At 45.0% G+C, this 10487-nt stretch overlaps 1 pseudogene; it reads left to right on the forward strand.

Annotated features, from left to right (window-relative positions):
- The first annotated feature begins 2505 nt into the window (after positions 1-2505).
- On the forward strand, positions 2506-3480 carry LOC125533816 (annotated as a pseudogene).
- Positions 3481-10487: the final 7007 nt, after the last annotated feature.

Here is a 10487-nt window from a genome sequence, read left to right on the forward strand (position 1 = left end):
TGCAATGTCATGAAATTTTAGTTCATGTCAGACGACTGCAAGCTCGAGGTGTCAACCAGTAACATAAATCAGGAGGAAGGGGGGATGTGTGAACATTTACCTATCACCCTCTTTTCTCCGTCCAGTTGCCCGATTACGCTGTGGTGGATCCATGAAATCATCATCATCGTTTTGATGATCGCCACGAGCCATTCTGCTGAGATAGGAACAGACCAAATTGTCATGGTGGAAATGTAAATGCAAGAGGTAAGCAGTTGCCACCTAACAGAAAATGTCAACTAGTGAATGCAGAAAAAATAACATGAACACACACGCACCCCTCCTATGATTGTCGGAAACATAAACGTGGCAAGTAAGCACGTTGGTTGCATTATCAAGTAAAAAAAGTGTACATATGGTAAATGCACTTGAAAACAAAAAATGTTGAAGTTGCCATGTTAGCCGAAGATAGTACGATAGAAAGTCACAGAATCCTCCACATCAGAAAAACTAAGATGTGGCAGCTCACACACTGTCCTAAAAATACACCAATCAAATGCCACTTGTTCAGCGACAGAAATGTGCTAGGGTGAAATTGCCGTGCTGAAATGCAACACATACTACAACAAATCGATGAAACCACATCTAATTCAAGAACCTCGAAAATTGCCACAGTGTGATCAGATATCACAAAGTCGTTGTGGCAAAAAAAAAATTGCGCCTACAGTACAATGAATTTGCCATACTGTACTGACTGCGGCATGGCAACAGACATGATGTGGTCAGCCAAAAACTTGCCACATGTAAAGCATATGTATGGCATCTGACACAATTGATATGCAAATTTGGTTGCCACATTATGCAGCCAATTTTCCACACTGTCTTATCTGCAGAATGGCAACAGACAGTGTGTTCACATTCTATTCGCCACATGAATATACTATCCAAGTGGCAACAGGCACACTTGATGTGCACATTAGTTGCCGTCCAGTGCAGTTGGCTCCTGAAACTGCATTGACTACCGATTTTGGCAACTATCACAGTGTGGTAACTATCACAAATCATTCAGAAAAATTAGATGCCACAATGAAAAAGCATGTTTGTGGCTACTATCACAGTAATTCAGCAAATTTAGTTGCCACATGGAAGAGCGTGTGTGTGGCAACTATCACAGTCATTCAATAAAAATAGTTGCCCCATGCGAAAGCTTATATGTGGCAACTAACACAGTCATTTCAGTAATTTGTTGCCGCAAGGGGAAACACGTTTGTGGCAACTATCACATTTGTTCAGGGAGTTAGTTGCCACACAATCATGATAGTTAATGAAACTATCAAGTTCGCCTCATACTACAGTTTCAAAACCCAACTAACTAGATCTAGGGTTCAATGGCAACTACCGCGACTTCAAATTCACCCTCAAAATTCTCCCACGAACTGACTGCAAACACAAATTCGAACCAATGCGCTTCAAACAAACCGGGAGACACCTACCCAATCCATAGGCAAGACTAGTGCGTGCCTCCGAACAGGCATAACCACACCGATGATGCCGCCGCCGCGACCGCGACGAAACTGCCCAGTGCCACCAAAAACGGCTAGCAGACGACTTCGGCGCCGGCGGGAACATCGACGCATCGCCGAATCGCCTGAATCTCTACGAATCTCGATCGAGGAATCAAACAGGGAGGGAAGGGGAAAAATGCAGGAAGGGATTGCGAGAGTTGTAGCGAGCATTACCTTCAACCCGCAGGCGCTCCGGCGAAGCCACTCCGTTCCGGCGAGCCCCACCGACGGCCGCGAACACCGTCGATTCTTCCGCCTCCGCCGTCGCCTTCTCCCCTCGCCTTCTCCTCCAATGGTTTGAAATGCGAGTGGGTTGTGCCAGTAACTGCGGTGCGGGTGAGTAAATGGAACCGTGAGGGAGAGGGGGCAGAGGTGTGCGACGTGTTTGACGTCAACCGCGATCGGAGCGTGGCGTGCGGGCGCATAGCAGTTCCACCGCACGCCTCCGAGTGGCAACCGCTGACCGCGGGATGGCAACCAACGTGCGGGCGAACTGACTCGCACTCCGCACACGCGCCTCGTCCTACGTGGCGCAGAAAACCGGCCGGTTTGTTCCAAGATTCGTGCACACAGTTGCCAACGGAGATGCTTGCGTGTGGTCGGGATGGTGAACGCCCACACGTGTGGGCGTTAACATTCGGTAATATTAATGCATGTCATAAAATTTTATATCGTTGGATTCATATTTGAACATATTTTTAATTATATTTTTTTATGACATGCATTAAATTTTATTAGTGAAAATAATGTCAAAATTTGGCACGATAGTTTTTCTAAAGCTACCCAATCAGCATTACAGCTCAGCTCCAGGTCCTACCTCGTGACCTGGTATACTTTGCGCTTTCGGCCGATCCTTCCCGTCGCTGCTCGCGATCCGCGGCACTCCCGCTCCAACCAATGAGATCGCAGCATTCCCATCCCCCGGATCGCCCCCTCCGCGGGTATAAATAATCCCCGACCCGGTGCTCCCAAATTCATCCACCACTCGAACTCTCCTCCGAAAATTTCACGCGCGCTCAGCACAAGTAGCAGTTTCAGTTTCAGAGCTCCGCTTCAGTTGGCCACCATGCCTGCCCTCGCCAAGCCCGCCGCCGCCGCACCGAAGGCGAAGCCCTCCGCCGCCAAGCCGAAGAAGGCCGCCGCCGGCCCCTCCCACCCGGCCTACTTCGAGGTGAGCGCCCGAGCCTCTCCTGTTAAATCCTCTGCATCTCTCAGATTCGTTCGTTTCGGTTTGCGATTGGGGCTGACTGGATCTTGATTTCGATCTTGGCAGATGATCAAGGAGGCGATCGCGGCGCTCAAGGACAGGACCGGGTCCAGCTCGGTCGCCATCGCCAAGTACATCGAGGAGAAGCACGGCAAGTCCCTCCCGGCCAACTTCAAGAAGATGCTCTCCGTCCAGCTCCGCGCGTCCGCCTCCAAGGGCAAGCTCGTCAAGGTCAAGGCCTCCTACAAGCTCTCCGACGCCGCCAAGAAGGACGCGCCCAAGCCCAAGCCCAAGGCCAAGCCTGCCGCCCCCAAGGCCGCGGCGAAGCCCGCAAAGGATGCCGCCAAGCCCAAGAAGAAGGCGGCCGCGAAGCCCAAGGAAGGCCGCCGCCGCCGCTGCTGGCACGAAGCGCAAGGCGCCGGAGAAGAAGACGCTGGTCGCCAAGGCCAAGAAGTCGCCCGCGGCCAAGGCCAAGGCGAAGCCCAAGACCGTCCGCTCCCCGGCCGCCAAGAAGGGCCGCAAAGTCGCCGCCGCTTGATCTGGTCCGATGGCGATGGGTTTTAGTTGTGCTTTGTGTGTTTGTGTTCAGGGTATGTACAAAAAGGACGCCTCGTCCTCCCTGATGCAGGTCTCGATTCTGCTAGGCAGTTTCTATGTATCGCGTGTGGTGTGTAAGTCTATGAAATTGTTAGGTTTCCGGAGATGAAATGAAATTGCAGATTTATTACCCGATTTCTGTATTTTCTGAACCTCTGTTTATGCCTTTCTGATATTCAGTTTCACCTTCTCGGTTCGCTAGCACGCGTCGTCAGTTTGATAATGGGGAATAGCAGTTTTGGGTGTCCTCTGCTTATAATTTGTTAGATATCCCTACTCCTGGGCAGCGTTCCCTTCCCGGATGGAGTAGTTAGTTGGGACTACCTAGAACTTATCTAGATGAGACGTAATTTGATCACATTCATCTAAAAAACAAAAATGGATACAACCCACGTCAGCACACATGCATCTTATAACATCACATCCAATAGCTATAAAATATGAATGAGACCAAATTAAATCTCATCTAGATGAGTTTTAGCAAAACTGTAGTTAGTTACCCAAAATAGATGATGGAAAATTTAGTTGGCCAAATTTGCGCCTTGTATGCTTCGGGCTCCGTCGATAAATTTGGCCCCAGATTGCCATCTTTCTGTCAGAAACTGAACATAGGTGTTCCACAAACAAAGAGAGCTGGTGAGATTCAGTTTCTTCGTAGTATTTCTTCAGATAGCTCACACACAACGAATGAAACCTCGGTCACGCAACGGGAACCAGCTCGACTCCAAATCCACCACTCGGCCCGACGGTTAGTGGGGTAGCCATGGACACGGTACAAGTCGGGAATGCGGCACATCGCTGCTTCCGTGCGAAGTGCTCTCAGCGGTGTCAAGGAAAAATAACGTGGGTGGGGGATCGAGGAGGGGGGAGCGCGTGCCAAATCCGCAATGGTTTAGGGCCAGTTCTTTTGGACCCAGAATTAACCTCCTCCTCAGCTTTTTTCAGAATTGTTACTTCATATTTTTTACAACTCCTAACTAATTAGACCTTAACTAGCTAGGAATTGTAAAAAAAATAAAGTGACAATTCTAGAAGAAGCTGGGGAGGTCAATTCTAAGAGAATTGCCCAAAAGAACTGATCCTTAGACTCGCTGCGAGCAACGAGTTTCATTGCTGGATCGTGGCTCGAGCCGTGCTTTGTTTGACTGCTGCAGCGGCGTGCGGAACAACTTGCATCGGCAAATAAAAAGGCAAATGCTAAAGGAAGTAAAAACAAGCAAATTGATAAATGTGAGCGAAGGTACCTGTATTTGTGATGGCGAAGCCTCCTCAGCAAGGACACCAAATTTTTTCTACTACTTGTGATGGTGTTGGGATTTCTGCAAAGAGAAAGGGTCACGTAGTATAGTAGCATATAGTATTTTTTTTAGTTAAGAATTAAGGTTTATCGAACCAGTAGAGACACTGGACAAACAAGTGGTATCTGCACACTCACAAAGCATATGCTTGCACCCAGCGAAGACAAGAGGGTTGTCAATCCCGCTTGTTCCCGCCAATTGCAAGTATTGATATGATAGTGGCAGATAGATAAAATAATATAAAAACAAAACAAAAACAACGAGGAAGTTTAGGATGTATTTTGGTAGCGCATGGAGTGTGCATGAGCTCAAAAGTTCCCTCCTCGACTCAATTTTGGGTGTTTGGTAGCCAGCACTAGGCCTCCTGGGCATGCACGAGCTCAGTCTAAATACCCTCGTAGCATTCAAGAAGAGGGAACACCCCAACAGCCGTTGGCTGGTCAGCATGCATGAGCGAAGCAAGCAATAACGTATTTTAAAAAATATCCAGAATTTCTTTTAAAAAATGTTCAGAATACAAAAAAATATTCAGATTTATAAAATTTGTTCAAATTTTCAAAAAAATGTCTAGATTTTTAAATTTTGTTACCTTTTAAAACTGTCTAGATTTTCAAAATGTTAAAATTTTAAAAAATTGTCCATATTTTGAAAAAGTGTTAAAAGTTTCAAAAAAATCCAGAAATTCAAAAATTGTTAGAATTTTTAAAAATGTTCAGATTTTCAAAAAATATTTAGATTTTTTTAAAAGAATAAAATTTTAAAATGGTCAAACTTTCAAAATTTGTTTCAAATTCAAAAAAAAAGTTTCCAGAATTTTAAGAAATGTTATTTTTTCAAGTGTAAAAATTTGTTAACATTTTTGAAATATTTTGTTCACTTATTTGAAAATACCAATTGCTACAGTACCATCCGACGTGTCTAAATAGATGCAAGCTGCCAAACAGAGCCTCACCTAGCATGTATTAGCACATATACTGCTACTAAACAACAACAAATGCATGTACTCTGCATGTCTGCACTCAACATGTATTAGAGAAGAACAAGAATACTTGGTTGGCAATGCTACCAAACACACCTTTAGGGTTTTAGTAAATATAGAAGATGGACCCGGGGCCCACAGGTTCACTAGAGGCATCTGTCTCATGGGCATGGCAACAGTGGGTAGACAAATTACTATTTGACAATTGATGAAATAGCGCATAGTTATGATGATTCTTCATGGCACGATCAATATATAGGCATTACGCCCGTGACAAGTAGACTGGAAATCCCTGTGCATGTACTACTATTACTCCACCCCAAGACCGCTATCCAGCATGCATCTCAAGTATTAAGTTCATGACAAACAGATTAACACTTTAAGCATGATGATATAAAATCAATTAATATGTTCGAACCTCATCATTTTATCCTTAGTAGTGACAATATAAATATGTGCCTTGCAACCCCCCCTGTCACAGAGTAAGGACACTTCAAGATTGAACCAACTACCAAGCACCTCTCCTAGTGAAGATAAATCAATCTAATTCGCCAAAAGAGATAGATAGATCAGGGAAAATACAAGGCTACAAAATCACGTGTAAATAAATAAAAAAAGACTCAAATACTTTCGATGAATAATCTGATCATAAACCCATAATTCATCGGATCTCAAGAAACACATTGTGAGAATTACATCTAGTAGATCTCCAAAGAGATCATTGCATTGAAGATCAAAAAGAGAGAAAGAGAGTCATCTAGCTACTACTATAGACCCGTAGGTCCCGTTGTTGGGAAACGTAGCATGCAATTTCAAAAATTTCCTACGCTCACACAAGATCTATCTTGGAGATGCATAGAAACGAGAGGGGGAGAGTGTGTCTACGTACCCTTGTAGACCGAAAGCGGAAGCGTTTGACAACGCGGTTGATGTAGTCGAACTTCTTGTTCCGACCGATAAAGCACCGAACATACGACACCTCCGAGTTCTACACACGTTCAGCTCAATGACGTCCCTTGAATTCTTGATCCAGCAAAGTGTCGAGGGAGAGTTCCGTTAGCACGACGGCGTGGTAACAATGATGGTGAAGTGATCTACGCAGGGCTTCGCCTAAGCACTACGAAGATATGACCGAAGGCGCAAACTGTGGAGGGGGCGCCGTATACGGCTAATAATGTTTGGTGTGTGTTCTAGCAGTGCCCCCCGCACATATATATAGGTCGGAGGTGAGGAGAGGCAGCCAAGGGGGCGCCCCAAGTAGGAGGAATCCTACTTGGGGTCCTCCCAATTCGGCCTCCCCCCTTTCCTATTCCTATTCGGAGTAGGAAGGGAAGAGGGGGAAGGGGGAATCCTATTCCCGTTTTCCTTTCCTTCTTCCCCTTTCTTTCTCCAATTTGGCCAGCCCATATGGGGGGGGGGGCACTAGCCCATTTGTGGCTGGTGTGTTTCCTCTCTTGGCCCATTAGGCGCATATAGCTTGCCGGGGGTTGTCCGGAACCCTTTCCGGTGACCCAATATGTACCCGGTACCCCCAGAACACTTTCGGTGTTCGAATACTATCGTCCCATATATGAATCTTTACCTCTCGACCATTTCGAGACTCCTCGTCATGTCCGTGATCTCATCCGGGACTCCGAACAACATTCGGTCACCAAATCACATAACTCACATAATACAAAATCGTCATCGAACGTTAAGCGTGCGGACTCTACGGGTTCGAGAACTATGTAGACATGAACGAGACACCTCTCCGGTCAATAACCAATAGAGGAACCTGGATGCTCATATTGGTTCCTACATATTCTACGAAGATCTTTATCGGTCAGACCGTAATGACAACATACATTATTCCCTTTGTCATCGATATGTTACTTGCCCGAGATTCGATCGTCGGTATCTTCATACCTAGTTCAATATCGTTACCGGCAAGTCTATTTACTTGTTTTGTAATGCATCATCCGGCAACTAACTCATTAGTCACATTTCTTGCAAAGCTTATTATGATGTGCATTACCGAGAGGGCCGAGAGATACCTCTCCGATACTCGGAGTGACAAATCCTAATCTCGATCTATGCCAACCCAACAAACACCTTCGAAGATACCCGTAGAGCATCTTTATAATCACCCAGTTACATTGTGACGTTTGATAGCACACAAGGTATTCCTCCGGTATCCGGGAGTTGCATAATCTCATGGTCAAAGGAATATGTATATGACATGAAGAAAGCAATAGCAATAAAACTTAACGCTCATTATGCTAAGCTAACGGATGGGTCTTGTCCATCACATCATTCTCCTAATGATGTGATCCCGTTCATCAAATGACAACACATGTCTATGGTTAGGAAACTTAGCCATCTTTGATTAACGAGCTAGTCTAGTAGAGGCTTACTAGGGGCATGGTGTTTTGTCTATGTATCCACATATGTATCAAGTTTCCGGTTAATACAATTCTAGCATGAATAATAAACATTTATCATGATATAAGGAAATATAAAATAACAACTTTATTATTGCCTCTAGGGCATATTTCCTTCAGTCTCCCACTTGCACTAGAGTCAATAATCTAGCTCACATCGCCATGTGATTAAACGCCAATAGTTCACATCTTTATGTGACTAACATCCATAGTTCACATAGCCATGTGGCCAACCCCCAAAGGGTTACTAGAGTCAATAATCTAGTTCACATTGCTATGTGATTAACACCCAAAGAGTACTAAGGTGTGATCATGTTTTGCTTGTGAGAGAAGTTTAGTCAACGGGTCTGCCACATTAAGATCCGTATGAATTTTGCAAATTTCTATGTCTACAATGCTCTGCATGGAGCTACTTTAGCTAATTGCTCCCACTTTCAATATGTATCCAGATCGAGACTTAGAGTCATCCGGATCGGTGTCAAAGCTTGCAGCGAAGTAACACTTTACGACGAACTCTTTATCACCTCCATAACCGAGAAATATTTCCTTAGTCCTCTAAGGATAATTTTGACCGCTGTCCAGTGATCTACTCCTGGATCACTATTGTACCCCCTTTCCAAACTCATGGCAAAGTACACAATAGGTCTGGTACATAGCATGGCATACCTATGGCTGAGGCATAGGAAGTAGCTTTCATTCTTTCTTTATCTTCTGACGTGGTCGGGTTTTGAGTCTTTACTCAACTTCATACCTTACAATACAGGCAAGAACCCTTTCTTTGACTGATATATTTTGAATTTCTTCAAAATCTTGTCAAGGTATGTGCTTTCTGAAGTCCTATTGAGCGTCCTATAGATCTTGATGCCGAATATATATAAGGAGCTTCACCGAGGTCTTTCATTAAAAAACTCTTATTAAATTATCCTTTTATGCTATCAAAAAAATCTATATTATTTCCTATCAATAATATGTCATCCACATATAATATTAGAAATGCTATAGAGCACCCACTCACTTTCTTGTAAATACATGCTTCATCATAAGTCTGTATAAAACTATATGCTTTGATCACCTTATCAAAGCGTATATTCCAACTCCGAGATGCTTGCACCAGACCATAGATGGATCGCTGGAGTTTGCACACTTTGTTAGCACTTTTAGGATCGACAAACCCTTTTGGTTGCATCATATACAACTCTTCTTTAGTAAATCCATTAAGGAATGCAGTTTTGACATCCATTTGCCAGATTTCATAAAATTTGGCAATTGCTAACATGATTCGGACAGACTTAAGCACCACTACGAGTGAGAAAATCTCATCGTAGTCAACACCTTGAATTTGTCGAAGAACCTTTTGCGACAAGTCGAGCTTTGTAGATAGTAGCACTACCATCAGCGTCTGTCTTCCTCTTGAAGGTCCATTTATTCTCAATGGCTTGCCGATCATCGGGCAAGTCTACAAAATCCCACACTTTGTTCTCATACATGTATCCTATCTCAGATTTCATGGCCTCAAGCCATTTTGCAGAATCTGGGCTCATCATTGCTTCCTCATAGTTTGTAGGTTCATCATGGTCTAGTAACATGACTTCCAGAACAGGATTACCGTACCACTCTAGTGCAGAACGTGCTCTAGTTGACCTACGAGGCATCACGGGAACGGTTTTCTGTGATGAGCTACTTAACAATTCGAGAGAAGGTACAGTTACCTCATAAAGTTCTACTTTCCTCCAACTCACTTATTTCGAGATAAACTCCTTCTCTAGAAAGGATCCATTCTTAGCAACAAAGATCTTGCCTTTGGATCTGTTATAGAAGGTGTACCCAATATTTTCTTTTGGGTATCCTATTGTTGGGGAACGCAGTAATTTCAAAAAAATTCCTACGCACACACAAGATCATGGTGATGATAGCAACGATAGGGGAGAGTGTCATCCACGTACTATCGTAAACCGTAAGCGGAAGCATTATGACAACGCGGCTGATGTAGCCGTACGTGTTCACGATCGACCGATCCTAGTACCGAACGTACGACACCTCCGCGATCTGCACACGTTCAGCTCGGTGACGTCCCGCGAACTCACGATCCAGTAGAGCTTCGAGGGAGAGTTCTGTCAGCACGATGGCGTGATGACGGTGTTGATGAAGCTACCGACATAGGGCTTCGACTAAGCACCGCAATGATATGACCGAGGTGGATTATGGTGGAGGGGGCCACCGCACACGGCTAAAAGATCAAAGATCAACTTGTGTGTCCATGGGGTTCCCCTGCCCCCATATATAAAGGAGCAAGGGGGGAGGCCGGCCGGCCCTAGGAGGGCGCGCCAAGAGGAGGAGTCCTCCTCCTAGTGGGAGTAGGACTCCCCTTTCCTAGTCCCACTAGGAGGGGGAAGGAAGGAGTGGGAGAGGGGAAAGGCAAGGGGGCGCCGCCCCCTTCCTTGT

Source organism: Triticum urartu, chromosome 2 (assembly GCF_003073215.2).
Source record: "Triticum urartu cultivar G1812 chromosome 2, Tu2.1, whole genome shotgun sequence".
In the NCBI taxonomy this organism is placed as follows: domain Eukaryota; kingdom Viridiplantae; phylum Streptophyta; class Magnoliopsida; order Poales; family Poaceae; genus Triticum; species Triticum urartu.